The sequence below is a fragment of the Pelophylax lessonae genome (assembly GCF_965119305.1).
Source record: "Pelophylax lessonae genome assembly, chromosome: 9".
Lineage (NCBI taxonomy): Eukaryota > Metazoa > Chordata > Amphibia > Anura > Ranidae > Pelophylax > Pelophylax lessonae.
In genome coordinates, this window is record NC_138776.1 from 54,693,725 (window position 1) to 54,713,724 (window position 20,000).

General features: G+C 44.4%; 1 protein-coding gene across 1 annotated transcript in view; it reads left to right on the forward strand.

Annotated features, from left to right (window-relative positions):
- ATRNL1 (attractin like 1) overlaps positions 1-20,000 on the forward strand; it is a 1,075,574-nt gene that overhangs the window by 971,051 nt on the left and 84,523 nt on the right. The gene's annotated exons all lie outside the window — the stretch shown is intronic.

A 20,000-nucleotide genomic window follows, 5' to 3' on the forward strand; every position in this document is an offset into this window, starting at 1 on the left:
GCTTCCTGATCGGCCAGGAGGAGGATCCGTGTGACAATAGCGAATTTATAGGGACCACCCTTTGCATCACCCTATTAGAGCCTCTGGCTCTAATCAGGTGATTGAAAAAAAAAGCCCCATTGAGCTCCATGCGTCCGGCGCCCCTGCATGTAGATTAGGGGGCCGGACGCATGGATAGGGGGGCGGTGCCCCTGCGCCCCCAACACACCGGCCGCCAGTGATACAGGGGCACCCTTTCATAATTAATATCATAGGAAATGTATTCAGATAATATTTATGGCACTTTTCCACTGCAAGTACCGGCTCGGCTCTACTCGGCCCTGCTTGGCCCGGTTTGCTTTTCCACTGCTGGTACGGTGTTGGAACGGTTCGGTACGGTACGGTATGGTTTGCTTTTCCACTAAAGTAGTACTAAAGTTAAGTGGGTGGGATAACAACGATTCTCTGGCCAATCAGTGGCTAGTAGTGACTGCATGCAAAGGATTGTGGGATATAATACCGGGTATGGTACCTCTTGGAACCACAATCGAGGTGGCACTGTTTTTGAGAGCTGTACCGTTCGGTTCCATGCAGTGGAAAAGCGCCGCCGTACCGTACCATACTGAACCGTTCCTACACCATACCATGCGGTACCAGCAGTGGAAAAGCACAAAGCGAGCCGAACCCTTCGGTTCCATGCAGTGGAAAAGCGCCATTACATGGACTTTCAAGGTACTCAAAGAACTCACACACATATTAGAGGCTGAAAAAAGGGGGATCTCCCCCAGAAAAAGGTTTGATATATTACAAAAGATTAAAGAATGACAAAAATCTGAAATACAGTACATATATGTATATTGAATATATCAATACATTTTGTGGGTAAATCCCCCCCCCCCCCTTTTTTTTACCTCCAATATGTGTGTGAGTTCCTTAGGCACCTTGAAAGTCCATGTAATATTACTTTTCCTCTAAATTTCATGGGAGTCCCTACTTATATCAGGGTCCTCATCAGAGTTACCCCTTACATCAGGGTCCCAATAAGGGTCCCCCTGTAGACCTGTTACGGATGTGTTTCTGCATGCACGTTTTAAACTTGTTTTTTATCCGTTACGGTGCGTTTTTTTATGCGTATACAGATGTGTTCCAGATTATTTTTTCTTCTTTTTCCAGTTTTTCTGGTGTGGTGTTAAATACCATGCAACCTACTTTCTATGTTTTGGATGCAGAAAAAAAGCATTGGAACCCATGTGGTGTAAACTAGTCCTTACACTAGGGATCCCATCAATTCCCACCTTCATCAGGGATCCTATCAGATTCCCACCTTCGTTAGGGATCCAATCTGATTCCCACATTCATCAGGGATCCTATCAGATTCCCACCTACATCAGGTATCTCATCAGATTCCCATCTTCATCAGGGATCCTATCAGATTCCCACCTTCATCAGGGATCCTATCAGATTCCCACCTTCATCAGGGATCCTATCAGATTCCCACCTTCATCAGGGATCCTATCAGATTCCCACCTTCATCAGGGTTCCTATCAGATTCCCATCTTCATCAGGGATCCTATCAGATTCCCACCTTCATCAGGGATCCTATCAGATTCCCACCTTCATCAGGGATCCTATCAGATTCCCACCTTCATCAGGGTTCCTATCAGATTCCCATCTTCATCAGGGATCCTGTCAGATTCCCACCTTCATCAGGGATCCTGTCAGATTCCCACCTTCATCAGGGATCCTATCAGATTCCCACCTTCATTAGGGATCCTATCAGATTCCCACCTTCATCAGGGATCCTATCAGATTCCCACCTTCATCAGGGATCCTACCAGATTCCCACCTTCATCAGGGATCCTATCAGATTCCCACCTTCATCAGGGATCCTATCAGATTCCCACCTTCATCAGGGTTCCTATCAGATTCCCATCTTCATCAGGGATCCTATCAGATTCCCACCTTCATCAGGGATCCTATCAGATTCCCACCTTCATCAGGGATCCTATCAGATTCCCACCTTCATCAGGGTTCCTATCAGATTCCCATCTTCATCAGGGATCCTGTCAGATTCCCACCTTCATCAGGGATCCTGTCAGATTCCCACCTTCATCAGGGATCCTATCAGATTCCCACCTTCATTAGGGATCCTATCAGATTCCCACCTTCATCAGGGATCCTATCAGATTCCCATCTTCATCAGGGATCCTATCAGATTCCCACCTTCATCAGGGATCCTGTCAGATTCCCACTTTCATCAGGGATCCTATCAGATTCCTATCTTCATCAGGGATCCCATCAGATTCCCACCTTCATCAGGGATCCTATCAGATTCCCACCTTCATCAGGGATCCTATCAGATTCCCACCTTCATCAGGGATCCTATCAGATTCCCACCTTCATCAGGGATCCTATCAGAGTCCCGCCTTCACCAGGGTCCCCATTAGAGTCCTGCCTTACACCAGAAATGGAGACCATAGGCAGCCTCTGCTGACCTTGTTCCACAATCTGTGCCCATTGAGGATACACTATTGACCCAAGCTGCGTGCCGGATAAAGTCTTGTAGTATGACAGCTGTGGCCCTTGGACTCTTGTTTGGAGACCTCTGCTCCACAGTAACACAATTTCTTTAAGCGAACACTGATCAAGGTAGAAAATGTTTCTTTAAACAGTTTTTTTATCTTAGGGTTGCAATAAAAATAAAATGATTTTTGCGAGACAATATCACCAAAAGAAAGAGTTGTTTGTTCTTAAACAAAACAACAACTATATTACTTTATCATCTTCAGTAATGACAAAGTTATTGCAGAGTAAACAGGCCCATAGCAGAACTGTACAGATTGTTCTTGTCCATAGGGGGTGTATAGCTGGGAGAGCTGAACTGGTTAATTGCAATATGTTGAAATGAAAAGTGATTATTTTTTAGGTTTGAAAAAAATCACGTTGAAAGCTAAAAAATATAACACACATTTCCTATTGCAAGGATGTGATTGGGGGCCCAACGCTGACCTTTGCCCTGGGACCTCCTATTGAATAAGGCGACCCCTCTAACCGATTGCTGACCCCTTTCGATGTGACTGATTCGCTCCGTGATCTAAGGAAACAACTCCTATTGTGTCATTAGTGAGTCTCTGGTTCGGAACCGTCCTCCGCCTCATTGATATTCCCCCTAACGAGTGCGCACTCGATTAACACATGTTAGCGAGCGCATTTAACTGTGACTTCTTATTAGAGCTGCTTTGTAAAAGTCACTTTTTAATTTCCTCAGTTAATTAAAGGTTCCTTCTCTCCACAAACATCCCTTTGTTACGGTTGCGCGTCCCTGCTTTCTTGCGGTACGCCCGGGTTCAACATGCACTTGCTTGTAATTTGTCACGCCTGTCAGAGGATTTGATGAACTGTTAGGTTACATTTATCTGAAAATGATGATATATTGAAACAATCACAATTACGCCGAACCTGCGTTTTCCTACGTGCGCTGAATATAGGAAGCGCTCAGATACATTAACCCTCTGCTGGCCGTAGCTAGAATATGGGGACAAGGTTTTGGTACCACAATGTAAGGAGAACAGAGGGGGGTTTGTAGAGGGGACAACTGCGACATCTGAAATCACAGTGAAGGGTTAAAAATCTGGGAGGATTTGGATTCGACAAAAGATCCATTAAAGGTGATCTGATGAATATATAATATACTGAACAAAATTATAAACGCAACACTTTTGTTTTTGCCCCATTTTTCATGAGCTGAACTCAAAGATCTAAGACTTTTTCTATGTACACAAAAGGCTTATTTCTCTCCAATATTGTTCACAAATCTGTCTAAATCTGTGTTAGTGAGCACTTCTACTTTGCTGAGATAATCCATCCACCTCACAGGTGTGGCATATCAAGATGCTGATTAGACAGCATGATTATTACACAGGTGTGCCTTAGGTTGGCCACAATAAAAGGCCACTCTAAAATGTGCAGTTTTATCACACAGCACAATGCCACAGATGTCACAAGTTTTGAAGGAGCGTGCAATTGGCATGCGGACTGCAGGAATGTCCACCAGAGCTGTTGCCCATGAATTGAATGTTAATTTCTCTACCATAAGCCTCCTACAAAGGCGTTTCAGAGAATTTGGCAGTACATCCAACTGGCTTTACATCCGCAAGACCACGTGTAGCCACACCAGCCCAGGACCTCCACATCCAGCATCTTCACCTCCAAGATCTTCTGAGACCAGCCACCCGGACAACAATCGGTTTGCATAACCAAAGAATTTCTGCACAATCTGTCAGAAACCGTCTCAGGGAAGCTCATCTGCATGCTCGTCGTCCTCATCGGGGTCCCCACCTGACTGCAGTTCATCATCATAACCGACTTGAGTAGGCAAATGCTCACATTCAATGACGTCTGGCACTTTGGAGAGGTGCTCTCTTCACGGATGAATCCTGGTTCAGTTGCTGTAGGCCTCTTGGTAGCCTCCCTGACTAGTTTCCTCCTGGCTCTTGTATTCAGTTTGGAGCGACGTCCTGATCCAGGGAGGGTCTGTGTTGGACCAAATACCTTCCACTTGTTAATAATAGACTGCGCTTCTAGGCATTGATAAAGCCTTTTGTATCCATCTCCTGTCCTGTGCCTGTCCACAGCTTTATCCCTGAGACCTTTTGACAGTGCCTTGCCACCCATAGTTGATTGTTTGCTTCAGATGCACTACTAGGGACTGAGATGCTCCAGGAAAGCTCTTCTCATGCTAAGCTAATCAAAATGACCACAGCTGATCACAGTTGAGAATCAAATGGCTTTGTGTGTCATTGAGAAGGTGATTCGCTAAACTTGATAGGGGGGGTGGGGTAATTATTTTTCAACTCAGTGATTTTGGTTTAGGATTTTTTTTAAAAAAAATTTCTGACATGGTATTATATATTTCACTTGGGTGTTATAAGTTGAGTAAATACACTGGATAAAATAAAAATGGAGTCTGTCTTAATTTCAAACTGCAAAGCAACAAAATGTGATTTTTTTTTTTTAAGGGGGGGATTTTTTCCTATACCCACTGTGGCTCTGACATATTCTGCAGTGCTGTACAGAGGCCAATGAGCCAATCACATCAGTCTCTGAACCAGAGGAGCTTACACTCCAAGGGCCACAGTAGTACATCAGAGACAGTTTAGTTAGCTTCCAGGTAATCTCATGTTTTTTTGGTAGGTAAGCATAAACTTTGGGTAACTAAACAAACTCCATACAGATAGTTGCCTGCAGGGAAGGTGAGCCCAGGACCCAAGCACCATTGGATAGGTCAGCCATATCTGTATGCCCAGCCTTACTTTCTCTCTTATGGCACAGCAATAATGTTTTTTTAAACTTTTTGTCCCGCCATCCTCCCAGCAGGGGGCTGAGGCCGCACAGGACGGGGTTAATAGGTGACCTAGTTGTTGTTAACTTTGATGTGTAATTTTTCTGGAGGAAATCGCGTCTTCCCAGCGGAAACCTGACGGCTGATTAAAATCTTCGCTGAACCGCTGATAGTAATAAGAAAAAGCCAATTAACAGCTTTGTATTGCTCAGCAATTTGGAGAAGGATGTTACCTGAATCAAATTAAAGGGGTCCCCCGAGACCATGAGGCTGCAACAATGCGCGGAGTCGGAGCGGCATTAAAAAAACTTTTCCGTGGGTCGGTGCAGCGGGCTGAGCCGGTCTCGTTAGCATCGGCACTGATATACGACACCAGGCATCTCCTAATGTAATAAACCATCCAGAATTGGTTGAATTGATGTTTCTGGAGCTCATTGGTGAAGATCGGATAAATAATCGCTTTGGGTTCCGCCATACTAAATATTTACAGCGTTTATAAGAGCAGAATGTGAAAGAGGGCGACTGAAAATCTGCTCATGTAATCTTGTAATTTCCTCTCCATCTTTCCCATAGGGCTCATGAGAGTTAAGGAGGAAATTCAGGTACCGAATTGGGGATGAAAAAGGTCACTTTCAACTTCCACATGCTTCCATCTGCTTTAAAGTAAAATTAAAGCTAAAAAAAAAAAATGTAAAAAACCCTTCCAGTCTCTTTTGTAATAAACACTTTAATATTCACACTGAGCCACGCATGCGCATTTATTTACATTCATAACACTGCTCTGTACCGTAGTGTCATGACCCCATGCGCATGCATGGTAGTAATGTCATTACGGCGCAGCCAAGCAAGTGACTGAAGATTGTGAGCCCAGAGGAAGACTAGGAGAAAATGGAAGCACTTGTGACTAAGGAGCACTGACAGCGCAGCGGTGAAGTCGATCACTTGCCAGGTAAGTAAGCGCATACTAGAACAGTATGGCTAAAAGCTCTTAGGGGCCAATTAAAAGAACAGATTAGGTGGAGGTTTAATTCCGCTTTGATCAGGGTAGGGCATCAGTTACAATGGCACCTTGTCTATAAGTGTCAAGCACAGACGTGCTTGTTACCTTGCAGTGGACGATTGGCTAGTACTTGGTAGATTTCCTAGGTATTGCCCACATGAGATACTTGGCCTCCATGATTGAAAACTGAAATCAAATGAATGAAAGGAGTGGGTAAGGGACAGTAAACCTGGAGAGGAAAGGGCTAGATGATGCTGGATGTTCTTTGCCTTAGGGCGCTAAAGTAGTTCTGAAGGTTTTTTACTTTCCTGAATTCTATGCATGAAGGTAAAAGACTTCTGTGTGAAGCCCCCCCTCCACCCCTTATACTTACCTGAGCCTGATCTCAATCCAGCAATCCAGTAATGTGCACAAGAGAAGCAGCTCTCTTAGCTCTCTCTCTCTCCTCATTGGCTCAGAGACAGCAGCGAGGGGGAGGGGTGGAACCAGGAGCATCGGCAGGGTACCTGAGAATAGAAGGATCCGGGCTGCTCTGTGCAAAACCATTACACAGAGAAGGTAAGTATAACATGTTTGTTATTTACAAACCCAATTCCAAAAAAGTTGGGACACCATACAAATTGTGAGTAAAAAAGGAATGGACTAATTTACAAATCTCATAAACTCTTATTTTATTCACAATATAATATAGATAACATATAAAATGTTGAAAGTGAGACATTTTGAAATGTCATGCCAAATATTGGCACATTTTGGATTTCATGAGAGCTACACATTCCAAAAAAGTTGGGACAGAAAGCAATAAGAGGCCGGAAAAGTTAAATGTACATATAAGGAACAGCTGGAGGAAATTTGCAACTCATTAGGTTAATTGGCAACATGATTGGGTATAAAAAGAGCCTCTCAGAGTGGCAGTGTGTCTCAGAAGTCAAGATGGGCAGAGGATCACCAATTCCCCCAATGCTACGGCGAAAAATAGTGGAGCAATATCAGAAACTAGTTTTGCAAAGAGTTTGAAGTTATCTACAGTGCATATCATCCAAAGATTCAGAGAATCTGGAACAATCCTTGTGTGTAATGGTCAAGGCTTGAAAACCATACTGGATGCCCGTGATCTTCGGGCCCTTAGACGGCATTGCATCACATACAGGAATACTACTGTAATGGAAATCACAACATGGGCTCAGGAATACTTCCAGAAAACATTATCGGTGAACACAATCCACCGTGCCATTCGCCGTTGCCGGCTAAAACTCTATAGGCCAAAAAAAGAAGCCAAATCTAAACATGATCCAGAAGTGCAGGCGTTTTCTCTGGGCCAAGGCTCATTTAAAATGGTCTGTGGCAAAGTGGAAAACTGTTTTTGAAGTTATTTTTGGAAAACTGGGACGCCATGTCATCCGGACTAAAAAGGACAAGGACAACCCAAGTTGTTATCAGCGCTCAGTTCAGAAGCCTGCATCTCTGATGGTATGGGGTTGCATGAGTGTGTGTGGCATGGGCAGCTTACACATCTGGAAAGGCACCATCAATGCTGAAAGGTCTATCCAAGTTCTAGAACAACATATGATCCCATCCAGACGTTGTCTCTTTCAGGGAAGACCTTGCATTTTCCAACATGACAATGCCAGACCACATACAGCATCAATTACAACATCATGGCTGTGTAGAAGAAGAATCCGGGTACTGAAATGGCCAGCCTGCAGTCCAGACCTTTCACCCATAGAAAACATTTGGCGCATCCTAAAGAGAAAGATGCGACAAAGACCTAAGACAGTTGAGCAACTAGAAGTCTGTATTAGACAAGAATGGGACAACATTCCTATTCCTAAACTTGGGCAACTTGTCGCCTCAGTCCCCAGACGTTTGCAGACTGTTATAAAAAGAAGAGGGGATGCCACACAGTGGTAAACATGGCCTTGTCCCAACTTTTTTGAGATGTGTCATGAAATTTAAAATCAACCCTTAAAATGATACATTTTCTCAGTTTAAACATTTGATATGTCACCTAAGTTGTATTCTGAATAAAATATTGAAATTTGAAACTTCCACATCATTTCATTCTGTTTTTATTCACAATTTGTACAGTGTCCCAACTATTTTGGTATTGGGTTTGTAAATAAAAAAGTTATCCTTAGTATCCCTTTAGACACACTAGGGTTAATATTCTAAAGGCAAATACACTGTGCACTCTGCAAGAGCAGTTGCTCCAGATGAGAAGCTCTGCTGGCTTCCATCATCCAATGATGTGCATCAAAAATACATTTTTTTTTCCTTGCAGGTGGGTACTTTTTGCAAAGAGAAGCTTTACCTCATTTACTAAGCTCTGGAGCAACAGCACTTGCAGAGTACAACTGCACTTTGGAAAGTGCACAGTCTTTTTGCCTTTAGTAAATCAACCCCACAGAGGCTCAGGAGCAAGCACACCCGAGTGCCCCTATAGCAACCGGCCTGGGGGTACCAGGAGCACCGGTGGGGGACCTGCAGGGGGGGGATCCAGGAGCACCAGCGGGGGACCTGCAGGGGGGGGTACCAGGAGCACCGGTGAAGGACCTGCAGGGGGGGGATCCAGGAGCACCAGCGGGGGACCTGAGAAGAGAAGGATCCGGGCTGCTCTATGCAAAACAATTACACAGAGAAGATAAGTATAACTCGGTTGTTATTTAAATAAAAAAAGTTACCCTTAGTATCACTTTCAGGTGCCATCAAAGAAATGGCGCTGCAACACATGTAAATGGCATTTCAGTAAGGCTCAGTTTACCGGAACACAATAGTGTATATAAGCCCGAAATGAAGCTGGGTAACCTTTTTCCCTGTCTCCATTGGTGAGATTCAGCTCTTCTCTTGCTGTGTATGAGTATTGTAGAGGTGAATCGGAGCGGATCCTTCAATAATAATGGTTCAGCCCACCGCGACAACCTTCTCCGGCCTCTCACTGAACTTCAGCTGCAGGGAAACAAATGTATTTTAATCAGCCAGGATTGCCGGGAAATGAATGGTGGTAATTTTACGGTTGCAGCCCGTGGATGTGTGAATAAAGTCTGTGGGATTAGCGGTCTGGGAAATACAATAGAGGATGTCATAAATATCCCACATATGAGCATCCGCAGAGTGGGAAGTGTTCCACAGATTTCTCATAGAAAGGCAGGAAATTGTATAATACTGGATGGGAAAAACCAGCGTCAGCGTCCTTCTATTCCGAGTCCACCTGCCGAGCCACCACTCACCTTCAACTCGGGAGATTTTTGTCCTGGGTGAAATTCTCAGTATCTCTTTTTTATATCCTGTATATATGGACTCAGCACAGTACCACTTCTCTTGTCCTGTATGCTGGGTGTAATTCTCAGTATCTGTTCTTATTCTGTATGTATGGACTCTGCACAGTACAACTTATGTCCTGTATCTTGGGTGTAATTTTCAGTATCCGGTATTTTGTCAATCACCCCAGCGCTGGCTAATGGAAGTGTTTGCGGTCATACATCAGGTGATGGTTTGTCTCTATAATTTTCTAGAAAATCTATCATTCATTATTGGTAAATAAGGAGGGGTGATGATTCTGAAGGTTCCCAGCAGTGATCTCACGGTGACACTCGTCCTGATGTTGTGTTGAATGCTGGAAACTTCTCCAGCAGCCCATTCTACTTTTTCCTGACATATGCAAATGTATGCAAACATATTCCATAGAATGTGAAATCATCTGAGATAAAGGATTTTTATCCACCCCATCCATATTATAATATGATAATTTAATATTCCTTTTATAGAAGAGTTAATTTCTGAACCACATCAGTCACAAATGCTCTCCCACATTTATAGTTGCGATCATGAGTTTCCATCTCCTTGGAAGAATTTGTACAGCTATTTAATATGAAAACACATTTCTTTTCATTTTAATATAATCCAAAATATTAGGTATCACAGAATAGCACAATCATTTTATTTTTATTAATATTTGACAGAATGTATATAGCACTAACAGTTTGTGCACCACGTTGCATCATAAGAGGAGATTAGTACAGATACAAAGCAATTCAATAGGGTTTGGAGGGCCCTGCTCATGGGAGCTAACAATCTAAATAGGGAGTGGCAAATGATAGAAAAAGTAATAGCTGTGGGGGGTGAGTTGAGGGAGAAAGTAAAAGTTCAGGTCTTAGGTAGAGTTGGGATAGGCTTCCTTGAAGAGATGAGTTTTCAGGGATCACCTAAAGGTGGAGAGTATGAAACTGCATGAGGAGTTGAGGTAGGGAGATCCAGAGGATGGGAAAGGCTCTGGAGAAGTTCTGGAGGTGAGCATAAGTGGAGAGAACAAGGGAGAGCAGGGGAGGAGCAGACAGGACAGATTGGGTGATACTAAAGTTGAGTTGTTTGGAAGAAACACACAACACTATGTGTGGCGAAAAAGAGGCACAGCACACCAACATCAAAACCTCATCCCAACTGTGAAGTATGGTGGGGGGGGAATCATGGTTTGGGGCTGCTTTACTGCATCAGGGCCTGGACGGATTGCTATCATCGAAGGAAAAATGAATTCCCAAGTTTATCAAGACATTTTGCAGGAGAACTTAAGGCATGACCTCAAGAAAACGATTCACACCAGACATCAAGAATATTGCTGAACTGAAACAGTTCTGTAAAGAGGAATGGTTAAGAATTACTCCTGACCGCTGTGCACTTCTGATCTGCAACTACAGGAAACGTTTGGTTGAAGTTATTGCTGCCAAAGGAGGTTCAACCAGTTTAATAAATCCAAGGGTTCCCAAACTTTTTCCACCTGCACTGTGAATGTTTACATGGTGTGTTCAATAAAAACATGGCAACATTTCATTCTTTGAGTGTTATTAGTTTAGGCAGACTGTGATTGTCTATTGTTGTGACTTAGATGATGATCAGATCACATTTTATGACCAATTTGTGCAGAAATCCATCATTCCAAAGGGTTCACATACTTTTTCTTGCAGCTGTATATCCCCTTGCGACTATACACTACCCTTGCTCGGCATAGGCTATAGTACACCTATATGAATGAGGCCTTAGGATTTATATACCCTTTAACTCTTAATCTTTTCAAAGCTGGTGTGTTACAGACATTTGGAGTTTAATCGATTGTCACAACTTTTGTTGGACTACCAACACTGTCACTGTGATCGCCTGCTGCGTATGTACGGTAAATAATGGGTGTTTTTTGTTGGACCATTTGCATTCAATCAGCGCTGCCAATCACTTATTCCTCCCCTGCGTCTGTTACTTCTTAAATTCCTTTTAATTTACGTTGGGAGGAATTGACAGAGGAGAGAGTGAGCAAAAAAGCTTGGTTCCAATCAATAGCGGAGTTATCAATAGAGAATGGATGGATGGCTGTCTATTCCACACACCCATCCATCTCCCTGCTGGAGAGGCTGCAATATAACATGCCATTAAAATGATGAAATATGGCCGTGTCTCATTAATTCACTTTCCTTCAGGGAATTGCGCTGCAGCGAGATGGGAGCTTTCACTTTGGCAGGAGAGCAATTCATTAGGAGTCGCGGTTTGTATATAAAAATCTTTGAACTGAGCGGAATGTGAAGTGAATGATTAGGGATCTGTGAATATTCTGTAACTCTGCAGATAATGAGGATTTGTTACGTGCCTTTGTGCCGGAAATCTGTCCGCGTGCCGATCCTGTCTAATGCCAGCTCCTGTCTGTCGTTCAGTGTACAAATTCTTGCGCTGATCCTCTGGTGTCGGTGGTTTGATGAGCTGTGAAGCGTGCGCTTGTTTTCTGCATGCTTAGCAAGAAGAGGCTGCTAGTAAACAGAGCATATGCCAAGAGACGATTAAACGCCACTGCTGTATGGCTTTTGTCATCCGCAAGAAGCACTTAGCGATGGCGGAAACTTTGTCCTTCCATTCTAATAAGATCCAAATCTAAGCATCAATGTGTTACCCCCCACAGTCTGTATCAGTCTGTAACTATTCTTGGACCTCCAAGTGTCAGGGTGCCATTGCTCTGGGATCCCAAGTATCCATGCATCCTTTTTCTGGGACCTCTAATTATCATTGTGTGATTCCTCTTGGGGCCCAAGTGTCTGTGTGTCATTATTCTTGGAACTGGAGTTTCCGTGTATCATTTGTTGGGGCACCCAAAGTGTCAATGTGTCATTGATCTTGAACCCCCAAGGGTCGGTGTGTTATTGCTCTGGGATCCCAAGTATCTGTGCACCATTTTTCTGGGGCCACTAATTGTCATTGTGTCACCTCTCTTGGGGCCCAAGTTTCATTATTCTTGAAACTAGAGTTTCAGTGTATCATTTTTGGGCACCCCAAGTGTCAGTGTGTCATTGTTCTGGACCCCCAAGTGTCGGTGTGCCATTTTCCAGGAACCCCAAGTGTCAGTAAATTAATGTTCTGGGATCCCCAACTGTCAGTGTATCATTGTTCTGGGACCCCCACGTGTCAATATGTCATTGTCCTGGAACCCCAAGTGTCAGTGTGTCATTGTTCTGGGACCCCCAAGTGTCAGTGTGCCATTGTTCTAGACCCCCAAGTGTCAGTGTGCCATTGTTCTGGGACCCCAAGTGTCTGTGTCATTCTGCTGGACCTCAAAGTGTCAGTGTGTCATTTTTCTGGGACCTCTAAGTGTCAATGTTCCAATGCTCTTGGAGCCCAAGTATTAGTGTGTCATTTCTCTTGGACTTGGAGTTTCAGTGCATCATTTTCTGGGACCTCCAGGTGTTTTTGTTAGGACACCTTCAAGTGTTAATCTGGCCATAGTGGGTTGAACAAAAAAAACTGTCCACACACATTCGTGGTGGATGGGGAATCCCTCCCACTGAGTTATTGTATTCTGACAGCGGGGAGACTTCCCTGCCATCGGAATGCACTGATCAGTGCTGCTGACTATAGCTAGGGACCACCAAGTGTCTGTGCGTCATTGTTCCCAGATTTCCAAGTGTCTTTTTGTTCTGTGACCACCAAGTGTTAAGTTGCCCATACATTAGTAGAATTTATTTAAACATTTTAAGTTAAGTTTAAGAACATTCATTTGATTTCCTAATTGTTAGCGAGGTCAAATCAACATTTGTTTTCAACCACAGTGAGGAGAAGATTCAAACAAGCAGGATGGAAAGTTTTTCTCAAACTAACATTTTTTTTTAAACATTCTACGTGGTTTTAAAGGTTAAAACCAAACCAAATTTTGAAGCACTTTTGAACAACATTCGTCAAGCCGGCAAATGTATTAAATCATTTTCATTAAAAAAATTTAATGTATGGCCACCTTCAGTATTTCTTTCTTCTGGGGCCCATGAGTGTCAATGTGTCATTGTTCTTGGATGTCCATTGTCCATGTGTCATTTTTATGGGACTTCTAATTGCCAGTGTGTCATTGTTCATGGACTCCCAAGTGTCAGCATTTTATCATTCTGGGTTCCTAAAGTGTCAGCATTTTATCATTCTGGGTTCCTAAAGTGTCAGTGTGTCATTGGTCTGGGTCCCCCAAGTATCAGTGTATCGTTGTCCTGGGACCCCAACTGTCAGCGTGTCATTGTCCTGGGACCCCAACTGTCAGCGTGTCATTGTTCTGGGACCCCAACTGTCAGCGTGTCATTGTTCTGGGACCCCAACTGTCAGTGTGTCATTGTTCTGGGACCCCCAAGTGTCAGTATGTCATTATTCTGGGACCCCCAAGTGTCAGCGTGTCATTGTCCTGGGACCCCAACTGTTAGCGTGTCATTGTCCTGGGACCCCCCAAGTGTCAATATGTCATTGTCCTGGGACCCTAAGTGTCAGTGTGTCATTGTTCTGGGACCCCCAAGTGTCAGTGTGTCATTGTTCTGGGACCCCCAAGTGTCAGTAAGTGATTGTTCTAGGGATCCCCAAGTGTCAGTGGGTCATTCTGGGACCCCCCAAGTGTCAGTTGGTCATTGTTCTGAGACCCCCCAAGTGTCAGTGTGTCATTATTCTGGACCCCATATCACAATTCAGCAGTGAAAATGATCATATCAGGTCGTAAACCTAGAGGAATAAACGAATGGACATGACAACCATAGATATGCATATTTAAAGCCAACTAAATATTAAATCTAAATGAGCTAAAAACATTCCAGATGCATTAAAACAAAAGGAGTTCAAAGTCTTATAGCTGATTTTATTTAGCTGATTTTATTTAGAAAGCAGTCACAGCCCATGTAGAAAAGACTGCTCTTTGCAGCATGCTGCAAAGAACTCTTGTACTCTATGTAGAAGCAGTGGTCTCCCTGCAGAAGTCTGACATACACCCTGCTGAGTAAGATCCAGAAGCAATTAATAATGGGTATGAGGTGTCCTGAATATAGAGCTTTAGCTCTGGCTCAGCATGGAGGTGTGTCAGACCTCTGCACAGAGACCACTGCTTCCACACAGAGTACAAGGGTCCTTCTTTGCAGCATGCTAGCAGGACATAGTGTTTTCCACTCGGGGAATTGCTGCTTTGTAAAGAAACAAAGACTTAGAACACCTTTTTGTTTTGATGCAACCAGAAAGTATTTAGCTGATTAAAACCTAGATTTCAGGTTGGCTTTAAGGATTTACTCTGCATTAGAAGACGTAAGCTGGAAAGTGATTGGCTGGCAAGATGTAGTTGTCATCACGCATGGCAGACTTTGTGGAGCATTAGCCAGACCTGCTAATAGGAGATATCATTTTCCTCAGAGGAAGTCGCTGGCGATATTTGTAGGGATCAGTCGAGACTCTGCCACTAGTGATCAGTCAAGACTCTGCCACTAGCGATCAGTCGAGACTCTGCCACTAGTGATCAGTCGAGACTCTGCCACTAGTGATCAGTCGAGACTCTGCCATTAGGGATCAGTCGAGACTCTGCCACTAGGGATCAGTCGAGACTCTGCCATTAGGGATCAGTCGAGACTCTGCCACTAGGGATCAGTCGAGACTCTGCCACTAGGGATCAGTCGAGACTCTGCCATTAGGGATCAGTCGAGACTCTGCCACTAGGGATCAGTCGAGACTCTGCCACTAGGGATCAGTCGAGACTCTGCCACTAGGGATCATTTGAGACTCTGCCACTAGCGATCAGTCGAGACTCTGCCACTAGTGATCAGTCGAGACTCTGCCACTAGGGATCAGTCGAGACTCTGCCACTAGCGATCAGTCGAGACTCTGCCACTAGCGATCAGTCGAGACTCTGCCACTAGCGATCAGTCGAGACTCTGCCACTAGCGATCAGCCGAGACTCTGCCACTAAGGATCAGTCGAGACTCTGCCACTAGCGATCAGTCGAGACTCTGCCACCTTCCTGTCGTTCCTGGTGTTTGTCCAGTCTGCACTGGTACAGTTCAGATAGCGTGTAAGGTACATTCTGGATCCCTGGCCAAGTCATCTTTGTGATCACCTTTCTGCTAAGACTTTGCACTCTGTCATGGGCTGGTAACGAAGCATTTTGGAAATGACAGCTGACAGATGGAAACATTTAATGAGCTTTGGTAAGGTGGAGCAGTTGTTGAACTACACATGCCAGCATGCTTTGACGTCTAGAGGCCATTCACATTGCTCCCAACTGTCCCTGATTTGGAACAAAGTCCCTCTGTCCTCCTCATTTTGGTCAGGTCTATATAGTTGTATACAAATGGATTATTTATCTTTCAAAATGTGTTTCCCAGTGCTAAACTTTTCATGCAATTTCTAATTTGCCGCATTTGTAAATTTTAAAGGCTCTTAAAAAGGAATACTACTGGTAAAAAAAAGAAAAAAAAGCATTTGTGGTCTTAACTCACTTTTTTTTTCTTGTATAATTCTCCTTTTAGGGGGCATGGCAGGGGGTGGGGTGTCCTATGCTTACATACTTTTGACAATCCAATGTAAGATTACTTGAAAGCTCTTCTTTCATGTTGTGAGTGCTGCCTGTCTGCTGTTCATCTCTGTCCTTCCCTGCATGCTTTGCTTCTTCTCCATTTCTAAGGACTACATATCCCATGGTACCTTGCTGCCTGCAAGCCATTGTTCTATCAGAAAACCATACCCCATCAGATTTCCCTACCTACATCATTTCTGGTGCGGGTTTGTCGTGCACCAGCTGTAGCCGCGTCACACGTCCTACTGCGGCATGCGCGGAATAGGTAGGGAATTTTGATAACATTGTAAGGGGTCAAGCAAAAGTCCTACTGCGCATGAGCGGGGGCATGCGCACCAACGGATCGGGCAGCGGCATCTCTTATAACAAACATACATCCGATCTCCATGGCACACACTGCGCCGAGCCGACAATGGAACAATCCTATTCCCTACCTACACGCGCACGCCCGCTGTCTCATTGTCGGGTCGTTGCAGTGTTGGGCATGGAGATCGGATTGTCGGGTCAGTGCAGTGTCGGGTCAGCGCAGTGTGGGCCATGGAGATCGGATGGATGTTTGTTATAAGAGATGACGCTGCCCGACCCATTGGTGCGCATGCACACTAGGACTTTTGCCTGACCCCTTACGATGTTATCAAAATTCCCTACCTATTCTGCGCATGCCCTATAGGACGTGTGACACGGCTACAAGCTGCTGCATGACGAATCCACAGCTGATCTCAACCGGAAATGACGTAGGTAGGGAAATCTGACGGGGTAGGGAAATCTGATAGAAAACCGTGATTCCTGTACTGACTCCGCCTTCTGAATCTCCTCCTCTGTAGTTTAGAAGGCAGGCTCTGTGAAATGTGTGACACAGCAGTGCCTACTCACAGGGCATAGCAACTATGTGTCACAGAATTCAAGGAAGTTAATGTATATTATTATTATTATTATTATTCAGGATTTATATAGCGCCAACAGTTTACACAGCACTTTACAACATGAGGGCAGACAGCTCAGTTACAATACAGGAGGAATTAGAGAGCCTTGCTCGTTAGAGCTTACAATCTAGGAGAGGCACAATAAGGAACTTGGCAGTGCAGCAGTTGTCTTACCTCGGGGGGGTTCTCAGCTCTGGCTCTGACCTCCAGATTTATCCTTAACCTTAGTGAAGCTAAATAATGTGAGGCTGCAGAGGTCCAATAAATTAGGACTCATTAATCAGAATATTGTAAAAGCCCACTTAAAATCTTGGCAGAACCGTGACTCAGCTGGCTCCCCCCCACCGCCGTCACATCGCATTGTCCTTCCATTTGGACAGAACTTTATCCGTCAGCGAGCAATGTTGGGCCGCTTCATATTTTCTCTTTTATTTGAGTCATTTTAAAAAGTGCATCTAATTTTAAGAAGTACATTACTCCGGCGCTCGACAAATGCATCATGTGAGTCGGGGGCTCCGCCGCATGCCAAGAAGGCAATTAGAAAATTGGATGGAGGAATTGAGGATTGATGGGTCTGGGTTCCTCCTGCCAGTCGGAATAATTATGGAGAGAGGGAGCAAAGGAAAGTTTTACAGCGCCCAGGAAATATGGATCTACAATGTGCCTGAAATATTAAAATGCAAACGCACCCACGGCTTAATTGCTGCATCAGAAGAGGACAAACATCATATGATAAACAAAAGATGATTTCATGATGCAGAAAAGCTGGACAAGCCTTATTCCAGACCTTAAAAACTCGAAGCAGTGACAAATTTGCTACATTGTTCCAGGACCCTCAATGCCAGTGTGTCATCGTTGTGGGATTTCCAACAAACAGGACATTGTTCTGAAACAACAAAATGTTGGGGAGTCATTGTTCTGAGTAGGGATCGACTGATTATCGGCAATGCCGCTATATCGGGGGCCGATATGCACTTTTCCCGATATATCGTAATCGGCCCCTGAGGTTACCGATATTGCCCATATTTCGGGAAAGTGCATGTACCGGAGTGATGCCTGCAGCTATAGGCATCACCCCGGTACCGGCGTCCATAGCCGACGGTCGGCTGTCTTGTAATAACAACCGATGTGGCTGAGAAGGCGCTCGGCTGTCATTACAAGGAGCGGGAGGGGACGTCTCCCCCCTCCCGCTGCCTTCCATGGCTCGCCCGGGTCTCCTGTCCCACCAGGAGACCCGGGCATCCTACCTCCACGGCCGCCGAAGAGAAGACCCGATCCCCGAGATGTTCTTGTCTGTGTGTGTGTGTTCGTCAGTGTGTGTGTTTGTCAGTGTGTGTGTGTGCATTCTTGTGTGTGTGTTCGTCAATGTGTGTGTGTTTGTGTGTGTTCATTAATGTGTGTGTGTGCTTGTTTGTGTGTATCCTTGTCTGTGTTTGCGCTTGCCTGTGTGTGTTCGTTAGTATGCATTCTTATCTTTATGTGTTCATCAATGCGCGTATGTCGTCGTTTGTGTATGTTCTTGTCTGTGTGCATGTGTGTATTCTTGTCTGTGTGTGTGTATTCTTGTCTGTGTGTGTGTATGCTTGTCTGTGTGTGTTCATTAATATGTGTGTGTTCGTCAATGTGTGTGTGTGTGTGTGTGTTCGTTAATGTGTGTATTCTTGTTTTTGTTTGCACTTTCTTGTGTGTGTCCAGTAATGCCTGTGCGTTTATTTGTGTGTATTCTTGTCTGTGTTTGCACATTCTTGTGTGTGTCCGTTAATTTGTGTGTGTTTGTGTGTATTCTTGTCTGTGTTTGCGCTTGCTTGTGTGTGTTTGTTATTGTGTGTGTGCTTGTTTGTATGCATTTTTATCTTTACAGCATGTGTTCATCAATGCACGTGTGTGGTTGTTTGTGTATGTTTGTGCTTGTGTGTATTAATGTATATCTGTGCTTGTCTGTGTTTGAGTATCATTGTCCTAGTCTGTGTGTATGTGTGCAAGTGTGCTTGTCGGTGTTGTACTAGTCTGTGTGTATGTGTGCTTGTCGGTGTTGTACTAGTCTGTGTGTATGTGTGCTTGTCGGTGTTGTCCTTGTCTGTGTGCTTGTCGGTGTTGTCCTTGTCTGTGTGCTTGTCGGTGTTGTCCTTGTCTGTGTGCTTGTCGGTGTTGTCCCTGTCTGTGTGTATGTGTGCTTGTCGGTGTTGTCCTTGTCTGTGTGTATGTGTGCTTGTCGGTGTTGTCCTTGTCTGTGTGTATGTGTGCTTGTCGGTGTTGTCCTTGTCTGTGTGTATGTGTGCTTGTCCGTGTTGTCCTTGTCTGTGTGTATGTGTGTCTGTGTGCTAGTCAGTGTTGTCCTTGTCTGTGTGTATGTGTGCTTGTCGGTGTTGTCCTTGTCTGTGTGTATGTGTGCTTGTCGGTGTTGTCCTTGTCTGTGTGTATGTGTGCTTGTCGGTGTTGTCCTTGTCTGTGCACTAGTTTGTCTGTGTCCTTCATTGTGTGCGTATGCTTGTCTGTGTATACGGCCCAGTAAATTGTCCTCGCTGTTACCTGCCTATTCCGTGTTGTGTCTCTCCCTCCAATGTATGATAATAATCCGCCTTTGTTACAGATATAACTTTGTGAAAGCGGCTGATTCGAAATAACAGGTTTTCAGTGGGAAGTGCTCTTTTCTTAATAAGCCATTTGTTAGAGGAGCTTTTAGAAGCATTTTTTTTTACTGATTTTCATTTGTTTTTCAAGCCTATTTTAATGGCAGCAGATTATAATTGTAAAAGCGGCTGTATTTCACTGTGCCAGACACTTCCATGAACGAGGCGGTATAATTAGCGATGGTACAGTATTCGCAGAAGCAGATGAGACCTCTATATGAGGCAGCTACCCAGTTTGACCTTCCGGGGGGGGGGGGGGGTATGCATTGCTCAAAGTGGGGTACACCAATCACTGTCGTCT